The sequence below is a fragment of the Octodon degus genome, unplaced genomic scaffold, assembly GCF_000260255.1.
Source record: "Octodon degus isolate 3935 unplaced genomic scaffold, OctDeg1.0 scaffold00055, whole genome shotgun sequence".
Classification (NCBI taxonomy): domain Eukaryota; kingdom Metazoa; phylum Chordata; class Mammalia; order Rodentia; family Octodontidae; genus Octodon; species Octodon degus.
The window spans coordinates 4,281,185-4,302,920 of NW_004524631.1; the positions used below are offsets into that span (position 1 = coordinate 4,281,185).

Below are 21,736 nucleotides of genomic sequence, written 5' to 3' on the forward strand. Positions count from 1 at the left end.
TCCTCTCTCCCCATCTCCCACTTCTTCCCTCCCTCTCCTCCTCCCTCCCCCCTCCTTCCCAACCCATCGCTTCTCTGTCTCTCAGTCTCCCGTTCCAGTGAGGATGGAGTAAGGCCACTGTCTGTATGTCACAGAGAGAACAAAACCCAAACAACTCTAGTGCTCTGATCTTCCAGTATCTCTAATTCTGAATCTGTTGTTTAAGCTAACCCATTAGAATGTTTCATCCTGGTAAGTCAATCTGACTGAGACACAGTCTTTGGAGGATGTCTGAATTCTGTAATAATCTTTAAAAATTGTATAAAATATATGTTGTTCATATTTATTTCATTTTAATCTCATTTTTTTCTAGAAAAAGATTTCTTAGCCTGAGGGAAAAAAAATTAAGGAAAGCTCTCTATCAGTCACTGAACCTATAACCTAATTCTCATTGACAGACAGAATAGAGCAAATGACAGACAAGCTGAATTGTGCTGTGTTAATAGTTCACACTGCTTTGATGAAGTGTGTCTGAATTAGAATTTTGTGCTGTTAATAGATATTATGAAAGGGAAAGAAACTGTCCAAAAAGAAAGAACGGTATGGGGGAAAGGAGAAAGCAAGAAAGAAAAAAGAAAGAAAAGAAAAAGAATAAGAAAGAAAAAAGAAATAGAAAAAACAAAAGAAATCATAATGCATCTGTTTAACTGGGCCGCTGTAACAGATACCTTACACTATTAAATACCAGAAATGGAGGCTGGGGTGGGAGTGAATGGGGAGCTATTACTTCACAGCAGTGCTGGGCAGGGAGCAACACTGGGGCATCGTCCTCATGGGTTAAGAAAGTATTAAGAAGGAAGTAAAACTGCACAGACTTAAGGTCAGCACCAGCCTGATGATCCCTTAGAAACACTTCACTTGATGTCCCGAAACAGGGAGTCAGTCTGATAAACAGAAGTTACATTTTTTAGCAAGAGTCCCCCAGTGAGCTGGCTCGCGCAGCCTACGTTAGCTTCTGGAAGCAAAGGCTACTACTAGAAAAAAGAGCAGAGATGTCTTTGCTTCCTTTGCTTCATGAAGATTGCATAACATCTTCAAATATAACCATTTCCTGTATACTGAACAAAGCAAATTAATGGACTGGATAGTTTATGAGATGATTTAATGGAAGAAATCAACTAGGTCATGTCTTACCACATTTCATTTTTAAAAAGAAACAAAAAAGACAGGAAAACATAGAACACAATTTTGTTGAACAGTGATCATTCCTGCTTTAGTCCTCTTCCCACAAAATGGAGATTACACATTCAAAACGAAATTTGCATCAAAAGAGTTCCAAACCAATATACCCATCATCCACACCTTTAAAATTCATTACTAAAAGTAATGTAAAATTAGGGCATATTGCAAGGAAAGAATTAAAATACAACTTTGAGTTCAGAAGTACCCAGGATTAAATTCAGAAATAAAAGAAGAGAGAAAGAAAAAAGATACAACCTTGGTTCCTCATGATTTGAGGACAAAGACTGCCTTTATTTCCCTCCAATAAATTGAATTTTTTTTGAAAAAACCTGAATGGGTCCCTGTTATCTACTATACAACAATCCTTTACTAATAAAATTTTATCTACATATACTTTCAGTGATCTCAGACACTGCTTTTAGTTGAAAATTTCATACACTTCCACAACAATCCAGGGAGGCTGAGGCAGGAAGATCACAAATTCAAACCCAGTTTAGAGAACTTGGTGATTTAGTGAGACCCTGTCTCATGAAAAAAAAAAAAAAAAAAGAAAAAAAAGAAAGAAAAAACAAGAGGACCAGACCCTGAGTTCAATCCTTAGTACCAAAGACAGGAAAAAATCATCCACTCTCTAGAAATAGAATCAGAATATAACTAGAAAATTAAAAATCAAAAAAGTTTACTCTTGGTACAAGCACAAGGTATCTCACTGTCAGAACTACCTATGTCTTGCTTTGTCCTTACATCATTCACTCAACAAACACTGAGCACTAAGTGCTTGCCAGACACCATACATAAGAAAACAAGAAAGTCACGGTGCCTCACTCCAATGAATTTAGATTTCAGTAGGCAAGGAACACAAGGAGTCAGAAGTCTACCTGTCCCTTCCCTCCACACCATTACAGTGAAGCCCATGTACTACTCCTGACTGAATGAAAGGCACCCTAAGACTTCAATCTTTCACCTCCTCTAAAAGAGAAGTGAAAAGTACAGCACAAGCCCTACTCCAACTTTCTCTTACCACTGTGGGTGATCAGCCTTAGGACACAAAGAGGAAGGCCTGGCTATGTTATCAATTCAGAAGGAGCTCCACTCTCACCTACCAAACTCTCAGCTGAAGGCCAACTACAACTGAAAACAACACGACCACCACTACCCAGGGCAAGAGGACTGACATCTAAAGCACACATGCCTACAATTTTAAATTAAAACCCACTGTCCTTCATTACTTATTCAGAGGTTCAGATCAAGTCATGAAAATCCTGAAAGGGTGCATTAGAGAACTGTCAACTGCCCCACTCACTGTTCACTACACAGGCTATCATTGCATGGTGGAAATATGCTCCACAAAACACAGGTACTTAGTGAGTACCAGTCAATTAGAGCCAGAGGCCTCTCACTAATAGGAACTGACTACTGGCTAAGCTGTCACATTCTTGTAAAACCCAACTATTTATTCCCTAAAGCTAAACGTCTAACTGGCTTGAAACATGTCATAATGAACATTCTCACTAAACCAGTAATTCAAAAGCACAGCCATAGGAACATGTGCTACATGTCCTTTATTTGTCTAAAAGTTTTAACTTACTAGACTATAAACATCCTTACACGCAATCATCCGGTCAGCATCCTGGAAAAAACTACCACTATGATAAAGGTTAACCAAGTTTATATAGGTTATCAAGCATAATGTTTTCAATGATTACTTTTCCATGGTGAAATGAACTGTGTTATTGACTTAGAAAAATAAACAACAACGCCTAACTTGTGTGTGCCCTGATTTCTTGCCAAATTTACCAGGTAAGCCAGGCATGGTGGCACACGCCTGTCATCCCTGCACTCAGGACCCTGAGGATCACTGCAAGTTCAAGCCCAGCCTGAACAACACAGTGAAACCCTGTCTCAAAAAGACCAAATGAATAAACCCGGTGTATTGGAAAGAAATAAATCAGGCAGTCTACAAAAGTCTAGTTAGTCAATTAATACTGCACAAAACCACTTTTAAGCCTAAATTCTCAATCTAGAACAGTTTTCAGATTAAAAATCTGACTCAAAAATACTTTTTTGAATATCAAAAGCAATTTTTAAACCTTTTCATTCTGTTTTTATATAAGCTTCGGATTCCCCACACTGTGGGGCACAGTTAGTGTCTGGAGTCCTGAGATTGAACTTCAAAGGCAATCAAAATAATCACTGAAGATCTATGGCTCCTAGGACCCATAATAAAGAAAAGTACCCTAGAAAAAGCCCTTCCTTTATAAGGCTAGGCTACATAGTGAGTTCAAGGCCAGCCTGGATTGCATAGCAAGACTCTGTCTCAAAATCAAAATAAACAAACAGAAAAAGTCTATAAACATTCAATGAAAGAGCAGTGGAAACCAAGTATTTGGTAGAATTATTAGTAGAATTAGGAACTGTGACTCTGATGTGGAAGTTCTTATGATATACTTGTGATGCGTAAGAACAGGGTCACATATTTTAATCTCTAATAATAACACCAACACTTTTCTCCTTTTCATATAAACTATAAAGTGACTAAATGCCCGAGTGAACATACAGGTCATCCTCAACATCAATGTTGCTTTTGAAAAGGTTGAGTATTCCCCCAAATACATATTGTCATTTGTTACCATCAAAAGGTGATTTATAAAACATTACTGTTTTGTAAAAATGTTTAGCTTCTTGTAAGCACTGATAATGACAAATAAATAAGAAAAATAAACATGAGAAGTTTAGTGCTGTTGACAAGCAGAAGCAAAATATCAGAAGCAAAATAATCACTGCTAAAGCTTTACAAATTTAGACAAAGAGAAAGGCAAATGTTCATAAAATTCCCTTGGGTCACTGCTGACTTTCTATGAAGGTATTAGAAACTCTTCACTTTTCCAATAATACCATTTCAGGAAACAAGAAAAAAAGCTCTGTATGTACAGTCAATGCAAAAGAAACATATGGCCTTACACTAGGGTGCTAACACAAGAGGTTCTGTTCAATATGAATTGCAGTTCCATTAAAATGGGATGACTTACATTACCTTCCCTAGACACAAACACTGAAACATCTGCTTCTCTAGCACTGGCTGATCCTTTAAACAAGTGTCTACAACTTATAATCTTCTCATGATAATACTTCATGGGAAAATGTGATGTATACTGAGTGTCACAGATTAAATTATATAACCGAGGATCTGTGAGAGAGCACTCCAATAAATCAAAGAATATAGCAATAACGATCTTTAGGGCCAGGGAGACAGCTCAGTAGAATAAGCGCTTGCCTGGCAAGCACAAGTGCCTGAGTTCAATCCCCAGTTCCGCAAAAAAAAAAAAAAAAAAGACCTTTGGCTTTCAAGGAAAAATATAAAAAGACATCAACTTGTTTAAAAATGACAATTAATTGTCTTGCTACCACGAGTGTGGACTGTGCAAGGAAAGCTGCAAGGAGTGAGCAAAGCCAAAGAAAGAAACCGTGGGAGCTACAACCAAAAGCAGGGCCACAGGTACGCAGCCACACATGCTCTTTGGTTGTTTAATGCTTGCCACGGATTGCCAGGGTGCTAAAAGTGGACTATGCAATTTAATGTTTGCCTTGGTGGATTTGGGTCTTGCTTTGTTCCCATTCCTTGTTGTCCTCCTGTTTGTAACTTTTGGCATGGAAATGTCTGTCTTGTGCCACTAAATGCTTGGAAGTGCCTAGTTTTCTTTCCATTTGTACAGGGGCTTGCAGCTAAGAGTTCGACTTAAATCTCAGGAGACTTTGGCCTTGGACTTTTCAACAATGCTGGAACTGTTAGGACTTTAGCAACTCCTACAGCTGCACTAAATGTCTTTTGCATAAAGGATGTATATAAGCTTTTGAGGGCCAAGGCAGAATGTTTTGGCTTTATCTAGATGCCCCCGCCCCTCATGGCCCACCAAAGCTTCATGCAGTCAGTGGCAGGACTTTTTAAAAGGTGGCTGGATCTCGAGTATGTGATACTGGAAGTGATTCATAATGCAATGCTAAATTCCAAGACACTAGGATCAAGGGCGTGATTACAACCGGCCCTAAGTAGACTGGGTAAGAGGTAAGGGCAAGAAAGACACTGGTGTAAGATTCTTCCCTTGCTTGTTTTGCTACCTTCTACCCACCATGAACTGCTTCTCTCCCACAAGGCCTATCTGCCACATCACCCTGCTTTAGGGCCAGCTGATTATGGACAGAAGCTTCTTCAAACTGTGACCCAAATAAACCTTTACCCCTTAAAAAATAAATATTTTTTTAAATGACCTCATTTTAAAGATCTCAAGTACATTAAAAGAGCAGTGGAGCCACGTCATGGTGGTGCATGCCTGTAATCCCAGCACTTGGGAGGCTCAGGCAGGAAGATCACCAGTTCGGGCCAGACTAGGCTACACAGTGAATTCAAGGCCAGCCTGGACCACATAGCAAGAATCTTGTCTCAAAAAACAAAACGAACAAACAAAGTCTATAAATGTTTAATAAAAGAGCAGTGGAAACCAAGTTATTTGTAGGATAAGAAACTCTTAACTCTGATGTTGAAGTTCTTATGATATACTTGCAATGTGCAAGAACAGGTCCACATATTGTTAATATCTGTAATAATAACACCAGCACTTTTCTCCTTTTCATATAAACTACAAAGTGACTAAATGCCTGAGTGAATATACAGGTCATCCTCAACATCAATGTTGCTTTTGAAAAGCAAACTAATCTGAGAGAAAACTACAACAAAGCCTTCCTTCAAGCAAGTTTCCAGCAGCCAGAGGGAAATGCGAACAACACGGCAGCATGCACACCTGTGGCAAAAGGTCCAAACTCAGGTTTGTTCTAGCACTCACCAGGAAAGCTCTCTGTGCACCTCACGTCCACGACTCCACTCCTGATTTCAATATGGGTGAAGGCCAAATGTCCCCAGAATCAATTAAGAATTTCAAAATTAAAAAACAAAAAGATACTCCTTTTATTCCTGCCCCCAAATCAACCTCTATACAGGACTGCATGATTTGTTTTTAACTCTACGATGTTTTCATTTTCTCCCTGCAAGTCAGAAAATTAAATTTTCTTCATTTCCAGCCAGGGGCCCCTCAAACAAATCTAATGGGTGTAGACAGCATTTCCTGCCTACTGTAAGAAAATAATGGGACTGTCATTATTAACATAGCCCACGGGTTTGCATTGAGGTGGGGCTCTGAGGAAACTGACCTTTAATTTTCATCAGTTGGCCTGCAATGACTGCCTGGTTTAAAAAATAAAAGTGGATGTTATTTTTTCCCCCACCATTACAGTCCAACACTGGCTCATTTATCCATGTAGAAAGACAAGCTCCAATCTCTATTATCCTTTCCACTCAACTGTGTTTATGTCTAGGAAAGAAAAAATCTTCCAGTAAACAACCAGCTGAAACTCAAGTTTTGTTTTTTCATCTCTTTTACTTTTTTGGAGCTAAGCTTTCAATTTACAAGATGTTGGTGAGGTCTCAGCACTTCCAAAGCACAGAAAACTACTCTATTCACTGACACCTCTGCCAAACATTCTCTATCTGCTTAAAGAAATGCACACCCAAATGACCACAAACAGCAAAGGTGGCTAAACCTGCCAAGCACTGCTCCCCACAGAGGCGTCTTGACGCTATTACAGAGATGAAGAACGTGGTCTGAGGAGGTGACCCAGAGATGAAAGGCAGGTCCTGGGAGGCCTGGGTTTCACCCACTAATGTCAAGGCCTGATCTCTCTTAAAACAGTTAAAAACAACATCTACAAAAAGAGAGAAGGGGTGGGAGGGAGTGACTCTCCTTTATTACAACTTCCTTTGATCCTGACTTTGGAGAGGAAGCAGAGCTGTCATATATCTACTTTAAAAGAGACAACCTCTCTTTAAGGGCCACAGAGGAAAAGAAATATTGGTAGAAGTGGCACTTTTCATAACAAAGTACAGCTCAGAATTCAGGCATGCTTTTATTCTCCAACATGTTCCCCTATACATTTTCTCATTTTATGTCCATGCTACCTACCTTACTAAGGAAAACAGCTCAAGTATGACTTTAGGGGTGAGCTACAAGCACTCACCTGGACAAGAACACCCAAGGAGTCTGTGGCAAGATAAAACCCACTGCTAAGAGTCAACATACTTCTTTTTCTTCTTTTTTGGCAGAACGAGGGATTGAACTCAGGCCCTTGCACTTGCCAGGGAAGCGCTTATTGTAATGAACTATCTCCCTGGTCCCATCATACTTTAAAAAAAAAATTTCAATGACTATCATCCCATTTAAAAATTTCTCTAACAAATCTCTACTGATAACAGCAAATCCAGAGAAATTTAAGCTAGACGCTGTCACATCCTATGCATGTGTTCACACCCCTGTGGTGAGCTAAGTTGTCTTAACAATTCCTTTTCAGAAAAAACACAAGATGGAGCAACTCTAGTAGTTAGAACTTTGTGCAAAAGGGCCTCAAAAAGGGCCTCTATTTGCCTAAACCCAGGTCCATTCCTACTACCCCTGCTCCTCAAAAAAGCAGGAAAAGATCTTCAGGAACTACAAAGCAGATGAGTGGCAAACACCCAGGACCCAAGACTACGCTAAAGGGAAATAGAGAAACGTCTTTGACTTCTCTATTCTTTCTCTAAGCCAACAGCCCATATGTACTGGAAGCTAATTTAAGAGAACTGGAAGGTGAAAGATTAATAGGAAGGGACACTGTTTCAAACTGAATATAACTAATGAATGGTAAAAGCTAGAAAGCTATGTTTTAAGGTTATTCAGGTCATCACAGGTTATCATTAACATCTGGTTAAAGCTATAATTATCACAAAAAAATTAAAATTGGGTCCAAAAAAATCAAATGAGCATGTAGATAACTGTTTTTTCACTGATGATGAAGTTTTATGGTAATTTAAACTACTCATTAATAAAGTTTGAAATGAAATGTAAGTTTTTAAAAAATGTTCTTTCTTTTCTCAACTTCCTTTAAAAAAACAAAATAAAATAAACTGAGCCCACAGACATAACTCAGTGGTCTAAGCGCCTGCAAAGGCAAATGCAAGGACCAAGTTTGATCCCTGGTACCACATGCCATACCAGCCCCACCTTGGGCATGCTGAGCTGGCCACCAAGTCCAGACATGTTGGCACATTCCTGTAATCCCATTGCTGGAGAGGCTGAGACAGGAGGATTGCTATAAGTTCGAGCTCCGTAGTGAGACCCTGTACCAAATAAGAAACTTAAAACTTCTAATTGGTAATAATTTCCTCAAAACTGAGTGTGCATACTATGTGTGACCAAAATATGTATTTAAATTTTAAAAATTACTGCAAAAGTCACATTGCATTAATCCCCTTCAAAATACCTCCTCCTCTTTTCAAACACACTTATTCCAGTTCTTGCCACACTCAGAAACAGTTCTGGAGGTCTTTTTTCCTGAATGTCTTTCGTTGCGGTGTGATGGCTGCTTCCAAGTCCCAAATCAAATCAGGACGTTTATCTTCCATGGCTATTTGCACTCTGGGGAAGAGCCAGAAGCCACTTCATGCCAGACCTGGTGAAGAAGGTAGATGAGGACACACTGACATTTTAACAGGCCTGCGCTTCCACTGGATGGCGCTCAGCAGCAGCATTCAGACTTCTGACCCCACCTCATCAAAACATGATAGAAGACTTCAAGAGCTGTTTCAGACAGTGGCAAGAACAATGAGATAAGTATGTTCAAGCAATGGGGGGTAGGAGGGTACTAACAAGGTCTTTCTAGTATTACAAATATTTTTATTTAAACATTAACCTATTTTTTGATCATTCTTTGTACATAGCAAGTTTTGGTGCCTGTTACAGGTAACTGATTAAATCCCCACTTTTTGGTGAAGACAGTTAAAGTATGTAAGACGTGAATACAAATAATTTACAAAGAAGCAAATAAAACATTCAAATTCTAAATTAAAATGTACTATATTCCTTTTCAATAGATGCAATTCTCTTTATACATGCTGAGGTATATATAACTGACTCTTAAAAACTAAACAGTATTTAAAATGAGTCTGATCCTACACCCGCCTCATGACATGCCAGCAGTGGGCCTAGGAGTTGGGACAGCAAAGGCCTCCTTGCCCTGAGCAGCATAAAAGACCACATCTCTGAGAGTGTTGCCTGCTCATGGGTTTCCTGTCATTTACAGCAGGCAAATGAAGAAAGACAGTTCTAACAATCCTCACCACTCTGTGGGGAAAAAACTCCCGAGAAGCACAAGAGTCCAGGCTGGACCCTGAGGAACTCTTCTGGGAGGAACCAAGGAGCTCCTTCTAAGCAGCATCCAGGCTTGGGGGGCCACAGCTCCTTTGGTGTTTGTCCACACCACTCCGTACAAACACAAGGAAAGAAACCAGTCGGACCTCCCTTGGGATCCCTGTCCTTAACTCACCTTGAGTGCACTCACTTTCTAAAGACGGAGTAGAAAGCTAAATGATTTCTAACAAAGGAAGCATTTAGGGTTGCCAGCTGCCCAGGTTTAGCCCAGGCTGTCTGGGAAAGCACAGGGCTCCTCTGCATCCTGAGGTCACCTTTAATTAACCACAGGAGCTGCTCTCCAAGTTCTCCAAAGAGACTCACTCCAGCCAGTTCCATGCTCATCCCAGCCCCGTGGCTGCCTCTGAAACAACCCAAACCAACACACACTGCTAACCTGGAGAGGAAAGGATTCGTATTAGAATTAAGACCTGCATTTCCAGGTACAGATCACAAGTACAAGTTACTCTTCACAAATCAAAGACACCAAGGATGAACAAAACCATATTACAGTGACAGGATTCTCATACAGCTTTTAAAATTGTCTGAATAACTTTAAAATCATTTAACAAACTGCTCCAGACTTCCTATTCACTATATTGAGTTTCTTAGCCATTATTTCCAGTGAAGTATACTTTTGTTCTCTGGTTTCTCTCATTCTAAGCATAAATCACTATTACAGAAAGCAATCCAAGAAATTCACCTTCTTGGGAGATGGCCAGATTATTATTCTATTAAAAGTAAATTTCAGGGTTCTGAGCAGTAGACAGGCAGAGTACACAGAAGACATTAAAGTAGTGCTTAACCTTAGAACATGCAGCTACCTCAGAACATAAGACACTATGCAAGGTCTACCGACACAACTAGGATAATTTCTGTGAACTACTGACAACCAGTGTGATATCATGGAAAGAAGTTGTGTCTTCAGTCTAGATGACCACTGTCAAGTTTTCTAACATCTTCTAAACTTTGATTGACAAGGTATATGCCATCTGTTGCTGTGAACACTCGAAACACCTACGGGTCAAGGGGGACAAATAGTATCTACCTTAAAGGTTATTTGACTATGTATTGAATACACATATGGATAGAATACATATTTATACAAAAGGGCCTGGTAAGTGGTAGGGGCTCAAAAATTGCTGGTCAACATCATTACACTTTACCTCTGAGGGCACAAGTGTCCTCATTTCTGTAGAAAAATGTAAGAGGTTGGCCACTGTTTTATCCAACCCCTACCCACATACACATTAGAATAATAATAAAAACCTTCTATGATTGAACCCTTCAATTATACCCCGATTCCTAACTGAGGTCCTCTGATCTCCTAAGTACTCAATTCAACTCAATTCTTCACAGCCATTAGATCAAAAAGTTTAAAAGCTTTATTACCAAAAATAACCACTTCCTGACATGAGTTCCCCAAAGTGACCATATCATTCAACTGAAACACCTGATAAAATATTCCTAGGTTCCACTCCAGACCTAAAGAGTAAGAGCCTTTAAACCTCCTACCCCAAATATATAGCCCTGTAACACCCTCAGGAGATTCTTCTCTTATCAGACAGGCTTTAAAGCCACTTAGAAATAGCAGAGGCCATTCTCCTCAAATTCTTTCCATCAAGGCTCTTTGACTTTTTCTCCATTACTTAGTTTACCTGAACAACACTCTGGCCAGAGAGCAGAATCAATTCTCAGCAGAGCCTCCAACTCCTTAGCAAGGCACATGGGGGAGGCTGGGTTCCCTGTCCCTTAATAGCTCCTTTTGGAAACCTTACTATGAAAGGATCATTTAAAACCACCACAATCTCTGAAAGATTTCCTTAAAAAAAAAATATATATATACATATATATATATAATACATATATATATATATAATACATATATATACATATATATACACACCCATATATAGTCTGAATTTATAATTTCCTGAAATAACTCCAATAAATAAGCAAAACATATATAGCTAAGGATCACATTGTTAGGAAAAAGAAACAGAAGCCATAAGCTACATTCAGCGGCACACAGGTAGCTACTGGGGTGATGGTGCTGAGGCAAGAAAACAGTTAGTTTGAGGCTAGAGCTGTTCCAAAATAAAGGGAAAGGAAAAGGAAGAGCCAGGGGTATGGACACACACAGCTATAATCCCAGCATTTGGGATGCTGAGGTAGGAGCATCACCACAAGTTTGGATCCAGCCTTGGCTGCATTGTAAGCTCAAGACTAGCCTGAATTATTGAACTATATAGTGAGACCCTGTCTCAAAAAAAACAAAACAAAACAAAACCTAGAAGAAAAAAAGAGGGAGGCATGAAAGGGGAAGGAACACTACTTCTTTAAATTTTCTAAATCAATTAGCAATCTTAAGAGACACAAAAAATGTCCACATACCCTCTGAAGACCTCGTTATCTTTAAAATAGCAATAAATGAAAAGCTAAGTTTGCAGTGAAGGTGACTCATGCCTTTGTTTTGATATGTTCAATTAAATATTTATTAGTTCCCTATCATGAGAAAAGCTCAAGAACTGTGGACACACACAGATGTCTACAGCATGGCCCATGCTTCAAGGAGACAAACGCAGTAAAAAACATCCCAGACACAGGAGGAACCTCAGTCTAAACTCAACCTGGAAATCCAGCCAGTTAATGAATATGAAAATCCTAAATTAAAACCGTTATCATCCCTAAATCAAGTAAAAACAATAAGGTGACCATCAGGGACTGCCAAAAAGGGTAAGTGCTCTGAAAATTACAAAGAAAGTGATAGAAAAAAAATTTACAAAAACGATAAATTATCTAAAATGATGACCCTGGAGCACAATGAGGCTATGTAAAGAAGAAGGTGGGACATTACTTTCTTGTGAGTGGGCCACCATCAACGCAGGCTTCCATAAACACAACGTAATAATTCTTCACATCTCTCCATAATAAGAACATGACTCAGTACCTTTTAATATCATCTGACAATGATGATACTTCCAGAGAAATGAGGTCACAAAAATGATCAATCATGGTATAAGTGGTCCTTGGGTGGAGTTCTAAGCCATTTGTACCAAACACTATAAACAGACTATGCCATATATACAGTCATGTATTTAAAAAAAAAACAATCCAGGTAATCAGTATGCATATATATTGCCATCACGCCCTTGTAACTTCGTACTGCTTTCAAGAGCTCAGAAATGGATGGCAAGCCACACGTGGTGGCACACACCTGTAATTAATTCCAGCCCTCGGAACGCTCAGGCAGGAGGATCACTAAGTCTGAGGCCAGCCTGGCTATGGCTACAATGTGAGTCCAAGGCCAGCCTGCACTACACAGCAAGACTATCTGAAAAAAAGGAAAAAAAAAAAAAAGGATGGAAAGGATTTTATGATGGTACTTGGTATACAACTTTTCCCATAACTTATTTATATATGAATGCAAACCTTTCCATTAGCAATTTTATCTATTCTCAATACTCTTAAAATACACTTCACATTTCAGTTTTATATTCCATTATTTAATGAAAATCCTGCCCCATCTTTTTCAGTGATCCAAATGAACTCAATATCAAACACTTGGGACACTAATAAGTGTTAAAAAAAAAAAAAACAAAAAACAAAAACTTCAGAGCAGCAACCCTGTGCAATTAATTACTGGATGCCAGTGACAGATTCAGCTCAATAAAATACTACATACTTGCCTTCACTATCCTTCTCCTATCTTGCTTTTACAGTTTTAGGAAGTGAATTTTAGCACTAATGCATTTCAACACAAATACTGAGACAATTTAAATTATCAGGGAAATCAAAATTTTTCAAGTAGTAAAGATGATAAATGTAAGATATTTAAAGGCTAGAAAATATGACAGGTCCCATTCTACATCTGCTCGCTGATTCTCCACAGCTTACCGAGATTCAGGAGAGATGACCTTTGCATTCCTAGTGTGTGTGCTTACATGGCTGTAGATTTCAGTAAATTAGATGATTCACAGAAATATTAAAATAGCATTTTTCCCTTCAGAGTTCTACTTTTAAACTACTTCCTCTTAGATGGAGACAGTCAATAAGGAAACACTCCTATTTAAATAAATAAATACAGTGACCTAAGAGAATCTGCCTTTGTACTAGAATAGAAGGCTAAGAAAAAGATTACTACATAACCAGACCTGCACACCTTCCTGGAGCAGATACAGGGGAACGAGCAAACAGCAGAAGCAAACAGAGACTGCAGAGTAAGTCCTCAATATGTGTTGCATTTTATTTTCACAAAATATATGTAACAAATACATTCACACTTTAATCATTTTTAATCATACAATTCCATGGAATCACATAGAATAATACAATGCAGTCATTATTACCGTGCTGCATTTCTAGAACTTCTCCATCATTCTGAACAGATACACTATCTATTACACATTATCTTCACCACCACTTTTCCCCCAGCCCCCTTGTACACTGCATTCTACCTTCTGTCTCTACACGCATGCTGTAGTGTATACTGGGTCCTCATTCTCCTTCATGGTTCGATAATATGCCATTGTTAAGTCTACACCAAGTTTTATTCATCAGTTTATCTGTTGGTAGACTTGGGTTATTTTCACCTTTTAAATATTCTGAATAATGTCACTATAAACACCAGTATGCAAGCACTGTATCTGTTTGAGTTCCTGCTTTTCTTTGGGTACATACTTAGGAATGGAACTGCCAGATCATATGATGTGTGAATTTCTGATGCATTGTGAAACTTTTCCACAACAGCTGTACCAATCAATGTCCATTCCCCAAAAAAATACACAAGAATCCCACTTCGGTGTATTTGTAAGTATTCTCTGATTCACTAATTCAGAATAGTGTCTACCTGTTACACTTAATCAGATTTTTCCCTAAGAAAAAGTACCATAGAAAAATAGAGCAGTATCTAAAAACTTTTATTATTTTTCACTTAAATGTGTAAGAAATAAAACATCTAAAAAGAGATTAATAAAAAATAAAAAAAACCCTTGCTTTTGTTTTTATCTTGCCATCGTAGACACCAAACCTAGGCCACCACAAGCTAGAAAAGTGCACTAGTACCAAGCACATCTCTAGAACCCTATACCACAAAAAATTAAGAACTTTTACAGTGAGTGAGAGAAAACAGATAAAAACTGTAAAACTTCATAAACCTCATCCTTTAACGGCCTTGTACTAGAAATTATGCATCTGAGTAATCGGGTGTATAAGTTTAATACACTGAGATCCCTTTAAAGGTGTTTACCCTTATTACTGAGAAGTTCACACAATGCCTGAAATGAACCTGCCCAGTTCTTGCTCCAGAAAGAGGAGAATATGTAATTAGCCTATCTGGATGGGCAGCTAAATGCAATCCTGATATTCCTAAACCTTCAACACTTGCTCTTACCAGTCTGACATGAAGTACTTACAGATGAGAAAAGAAATTAACATGTAACAGAATAAATGGGCATCCTTGGAATCTATTAATAGAAAGGGTGGGATGGGGTGCTTAGTGTTAGGATGTATTTTGATGCATCCTAATAATACAGTTTTAACTGTATATGTGGCACTGAGTAAATAATGTATATTTCACGGTATCCACAAACACTGTCCACTTTCCAGGATTTCCTACAACCCTGAAAGGCCCAGCAGCAGATTCCGATTCAGCCCACCCTGTTTTTACATTGCTTTCAAATACACTGATTTTGTCAAGTGCTTAAAAGTGGTTTGTTCTCTTAATTAGGTAAATATTCCTCTGGTGATCTATTTAAACTTCTGATGTTTACAGTAAAATCTTTTCCTATAGAATAAGAAGCCAAACTTTATCCTAGCTTTACCTAAATAATTGCAAATTCCTAATTAGCTGCATCCAGAACAATGCAGTTCTTTTTAAGAGACTCCTATTTTATAAGCTGTGAACAATCTACATCCCTTATGAATAAATTAACTTATTTCCTAGGATTTTAGAATCTTCAATTATTTCTCAATCTTACTACATTTGTACATGTACAAAGGCCATTTTCTACACAATTATTTTTAACAAAAAGCTTTTCATAATTGGGAGTTAGTATTAATCAATTTAAAAGTTTCTGAAGGGTTCTCTTTATAAGAATCTTTGTAAGTCCTTCCAGGGTCAAAACAATTCTAATTTGAAAAGTTAAACTCTAATATGATTTTGATTTTTTTAAACATGGTCTAAAGGTGCTCCAGTTTTGGTATCCCTCAAATTTCAGAAGGGAGCAAGAAATTGAAGTTGCCACCATCCTGCCCTAGGACTTTGGTGGTAGACACTGTTTGCTACACAGCATTCCAATAATATGACCAAACACCTCTGCATGTGAATAGAAAAATGCCTTACCTCTGCCAAAAACATAGTTAGAACAGAGCAGAATATTCTATTAACAAAGAACCTAGTCTGAATCTTAACTAATACCTTCTGAGTCAATACACAAGTGTATGAAACAGAAATTATACTTTTAACTCAAATATAATCATGTAATACAAGCTACTTTCCACACTGATACTAGAACCCCAAATAACACCACCTCTGCTTTAACACCAACTCACACACCACCCCTCTCCATTACTTGAAACAGACAAGGGTGTTCTGCTATTACAAAAACCAAACCTATGGAAAGCCAATTCTTGGACAGAGCTGCATACTGCCAAGGACACCGGATGCTAAACTTGTCTATCTACCAGAAACAAAGGAAGGGATTCAGAGTGATCATCTTCACACTGAGAAAGCAGCCCCATTTAAAGATGGCCGATGGCTAGATCCATCTTACCAGATTCACACTAAATGGTTTCTTGGCCCCCAACCCTCAAGTAGCCTCTATTTTACCACATACCTTTAGTACTAATCCATACTACCCTGTCCTCTAGTTAACCCTGTGACTACAAACATCCAGTCATTCTCCCCTGTGGGCACATGCAAACTTCTACAGAGATCTGCCCTTCTGGCCACAATTAGTCAAGCATGGGCCATCTCTTTAAAAGAGGTATGGCATTAAGCAAAATAGACATAGATGCTGATCAGTATTTTACTACATTCAAAGACACTCAGTGTGCTGGGCATGGTGGTGCAGCACTTGAGAAGCTGAGGCAAGAGAACCACTTGGAGTTTGAGGCCTGAGCTAAAATTGTGAGTTCAAGGCCAGCCTGAACTATATGGCTAGAACCCAGGTTAAAAAAAGACAATCAGAGTAAACTCAGAAACAGGTTCTTAAACAACCTAATGACATCTCCAACAGATGAGAATGAAAATTAAGGTTTACTTGAAAATAGTGTCTTATAAGAAAAATCCTCATTATGATGTGAACCTCATTAACATGAAGAAATGTAACTGTGATTCCAGAGTGGAAATGCAGGTATTCTGAAAAAAAATCTGCCTACAATAAAAATATGATTTTGCATTCTCTGCTGTTAATTATGGAAAGCTCAAATAATAGGCTAAGACAGCTAAAAGGTCAAAACCCGTAAGTCTCTTATCATTCTACATGGGAAGTTCCTAAGAGTCTGCAAAGAAGGGATAAAGCCAGGCTGCCCTGTGCACCTCAGCAAGGCTAGCCCAGCTACAGGTTAGCTTCACCCCAAAAAAACTCAGCCATGGTACACCTTTTGTGAGGTTGGGAATCAACTACTTCATTAGGAGGACAAAATAAAACACAACCATCTAAAGGCTGAAGCTTTATTTAGTGATAAACCATTTTTCAAATTATCCACACAAATCAACACCATAGGACCAGCAGTACTTCAAACTTTGAAATAGAATGGCCTACTGAATTTGTATTAAGTTGCCATACATTTTTCAGTACACTGAATCATTAACCCCAGGACAACTATCTGAAAAGGTGTGGCTGAGATGCTTTCTCATCTTACATTGAAATGAGGAAATTTAGGTCAGAAAGGTTCATAAGTGCATCAAGGACACACAGTTAAATGCGATGTCTTGCCCTTAACAGACTAAGTTTTTACTTAAAATTCAGGTTCAGAAGCAGCCTCCTTCTTTGTCCATGATTTCAATGTGTTTAAGAGTATAGTAAATTTCTCCTTTGTATTAAGCACAAAGCATCTCCCTTGTATTAATTCTTTGTATTAATTACAGTAAGTTTCTCCTTTGTATGAAGCAATTTTTATTTGCCCTACAAATTGTACCACATATCATGGGTTAATTCTTGTTTCCTATATTTGTCACACTACCTAGGACACTATGATCCTATTTATAACATGGTTCTTACCCTGGTTCTTTGAAAATAGTACAATGCTCCCAATAGCCACAAATGGGTAGGAACAGAATGTTCACCTATCTGTAGTCTCATTAACTGATACCTTACCTGTAGTAGAATTTACAACTTTCAGAGAGCTAGGGGTAATGCAATTCACATAGTGCCAAAATAATAGTCAATTTAAGGCTGATTTATGGACATAAGTCTTTCAGAATCATATAATGATCTGGAGTTAACATTACAACCTGCAATTACCGCTGGACAGTGCTGTAGCTATGAGAGGTAGTTGACTGAAATATAATTATAGAGATATATTTATACGTTGCCTCTTAAGAATCCTAACAAAAAAATTATTATCATTCATCTTTTTCTGAAGATAGAGTGCCCCTCAAAAAGTGCTGGGTTATAGTATCATTTATGGACAGAATTCAACCCAAGTAAATGAATGCTTACTTTAACATGCACTGGAATTTTCTCTCATTCTATACAAAATCAAAAAGCTGTTGAATTTTGCCAATGAGACTCTAAAAATACAAGAGACTTAAATTACATTCAGTAATCAAAATATTGGTCATCAAAAGAATCTTTATTGCTGTCTTAATCTTACACATACCCCTACACACATATCTCCCCAACTCCATTCATGGCTGAATAGTTTTATATTTTCTTTTTTTTTTTTCATTTATTTATTTATTTTTTGACATCAGTTATTTTTATTTTAAAGAAAAAAAAAACAATGGTACAAAATCTCAAAACAAGATTTTAAGGAGAGTAACAATGGTTAGTACATTGTGTATTGTTACTGTCAAAGTAGTTTCTCATATTACAAGATATAGGCAAGAAATAATAAACAACATAGGTACAAACCTCTGTTGTTTTTAAGTCAACAGAAAATGGAAATATACTTTTTAAAGTTTCTAATACTAGAAGATATCATACAATGTCTTTTAAATAAATTGTAAGTCAAAGATACAGTATAAATCTTAGAACAAAAATTAAGATTAAGCAATATTCAGAAAATTAAATGTTTCCAAACAATTGAACTCAGAAAAAGTTTTCATAATAGCAAAGAAGTACTAAGAGTAAAACATAAGATAAATACTGAAATGGCAAGTAAATGACCAGCACTTCTAACAGTTTGAGGATAGGATATCGCACAAAGTTCTGGTGTGTTGTGGACATGCATAATGACCGTGACAGTTACTGGTGGCTAGGCGTCACTTGTGGAACTGAGCTACAGCTATTTCTTTGAAATCCACCCTGTAGACTCAGGTAGAATCATGACTCATAGGGTGGAAGAGAAGTCCATTTGTAGGGTGTGCTGATGAAAATATTCTGCTGCTGAACACAAAGGAGTAACTAAAAGACTACTATTGTAAACCTCTTATTCTCCTCTGTTTAATTGTTTGCCCTATTTGACGGGTTCTTTAGTTTTATATTTTCATAGTAAAACAATTACTTCAGTTCCCCAGATCAGTTTTGCAGCTACATAAGGAAAAGCAAATGATGGTTTTCCTGACACTGAAGTCATCTGAAAAGAACTGCCCAGTGAACAGGCAGACACGGGTAGAGCCATATTTTTCAAGTCTCTACTGATGACTTTTCATCCTACCACCCATCTCTTTATACTTTTTTACTGCACTAAAGCACTCAAAACTGACTTTTTTCATCAATTCCTAAATACAACTATTTCAATCAAATAAGATGTTGTGTAAGCTTGAACTATTATATGTAGTCACTTAAAAAGGATGATGTGTTTATTCCATCCACTCTACAGGTAAAAGCCAATGTGAAGCACAGCTACCTCAGCCTTCAGATTTCACTAAGGAGTGTAATCTAAAGCACCTTCTGGTCATATAGAAGAAAGCTAAAGAAGAGATTCAAAAAGCAGTATGACCCATGTAAATGTCAATAGATTTGAGAAGCAGGAAGTTCCATTTCCCAGTGTGGTAATCACTAGCCACAACTGGTATTTTAAACTTAAAATAATTAAAAGTTGATAAAATTTAAAAAGTAGCTCCTCAGTCACACCAGCCATGCTCAATGGTTACACACAACTCATGGCTGCCACGCTGAATAATACAAATACAACTGCTTCTAGCACTAAAGGAAACTCAGATGGACATTGGACAGAGTTGTTGGTAAGTAACTACCTCATCTCCTGCAAACTAATTTCTGTTGATGTCAATGCCCTGGTTTGTAAAATGTACATTGAACACCACCTAAAATGACTTAATAGAATTTGAATGAGATAATGTATAAAAAGCATGAGACTGCTTAGTAACACATTAGATATCAAAAAAAAAAAAAATAGCTCTTAATACATTTCTATCCTGGGCTTTGGTCCACGGAAATGATCCTGAACTGGCCAATTCCACCCGCCTCCTTCTAGTCCCACTTTCCTGAAGTGAAAAGTTTGGGAAGTATTTCTTCTTAGCTTGTAAGGACTATCAAATGTTACCACGTTAAATGAGGTGTTGGGCCAAAGGCACAAACGCCAACTGAAGCAACTACTACCACGCTCCCACTGTTAACAGATCCCAAACATTCTTGCAGAAACCCCAGAAGACTGGCTCTCCAATATAGCCTATGCTCTGATGTGAGCTATTTATAAAGTCTGTCTTAAAAGATTACCGGAATATCTTTCTGAAATTGTATATGCTGTAATTAGAAACTACAAACCCCTATTCCGTGAGATCTTGCAGTTTTAACATTTCTTTCATATGAACACTATCTTTACAGATCAATGTTCTCTCAAAAGCATTTTAAACCCCAATATTTTTTTTTCCGGAACCGGGGATTGAACTCACACCCTTGCACTTGCCAGGGAAGCACTTATTCTACTGAGCCATCTCCCCAGCCCCTAAACCCCAATATTTTTAAAGCACATGTGAGTTTTAAAAAAATTTTATAATGACAGGATTTTTTTTCTCCCTTTGAGCCCTCTTTCTCCCTCAATCTATGGGTGGTGCCCCTCTGGAGTCTAAACAAAGTAAGAACTGTACCCTTATAGGTGAGGTCCCCTTGCAGGAACAGAAACATCCCCTGAGCCTTCGCCCACGTCAACAGCTGCTCCCAAAGAGCCAGAAAATTTATTGAACACTGGGTCCAGAAACTCGTCCTCCAATGAAGGAGAACCACAAAATGCACAAAACCAGGGTTGGTCTACCATAGGCAATGGTGCAAGGCTCAGCACCCACCCAGTCCCAGCCCAGTTAACAGTTTCTAATGGGAGGTGCAGAGGCAACTCCAGCAGCAGAAATATGAACAGAGCTGTTCAAATTTGCCCAAGGCCTGAAGCCTTGAAAAAAAAAAAAAAAAAAAAAATGTTATTCCAGAACAGATTCCTTTTCTTCCGGGTCCGTCTGCTCCTTCTGACTCTTAGCCCACAACTACCATGCATCCCTTTCCCAATGCCCCAACTCCTGCCACATGTATAAAAACAAAAAGGGGGTGGGGGTGGGGGATAAGTGGCATATTCCTCCTCCTTTTCGTTCCCTAACAAGGCCTGTAAACTGGAGGAAATTCAAATCAAATTAGTTGCACATTAAAAAATAAACAGACAAGCAATCAAAGGGGTGCCCACCCAACAAAAGACCTCAGTCGTTCCAAATATGATTTAAGCCCGGGAGAGGAAAGAGGGGAGGGAGGCAGACTAGAAAGCAAACAGGGATGGAGATAAACGTGTGGATTTTTGGCCCCAGCATCAGCCCATCACGGCCAAATTCTACACTTTGTTTAAAGAAAAGAGAAAGGAAAATAAGTTGTAACTTTTAAGGAAGTCTGCAATCCGCACTGTCTGGATAAAATGCCAGTGCTTCCCTCCGTCTGGGACGGCAGGGTGGGAGCTGAGATTCGAGGGCGTCCAAGTCCAGCCGCGCACTCTGGAAGCCTCCCCGCCAGAGGCGCCGCCGGGCGGCCCAGCCCTGTCTCCCGGGACGCGGGCCGGACCCCGGGAAGCCGGCGGACACCCGCCGCGGCTCCGCTTTCCGCCGGGGCTGACAGGCCCTCGCAACGCCGACCCGCCGGGCG

At 38.6% G+C, this 21,736-nt stretch overlaps 1 protein-coding gene across 1 annotated transcript in view; it reads right to left on the reverse strand.

Annotated features, from left to right (window-relative positions):
* The window catches only part of Fndc3b (fibronectin type III domain containing 3B), a 337,533-nt gene extending 319,321 nt beyond the window's left edge, over positions 1–18,212 (reverse strand). The window contains exon 1 of the mRNA XM_023717769.1: positions 18,158–18,212. The gene's annotated coding sequence lies outside the window, so the exon portion shown is untranslated. The remainder of the gene's footprint in view (positions 1–18,157) is intronic.
* Between the last annotated feature and the right edge of the window lie 3,524 nt (positions 18,213–21,736).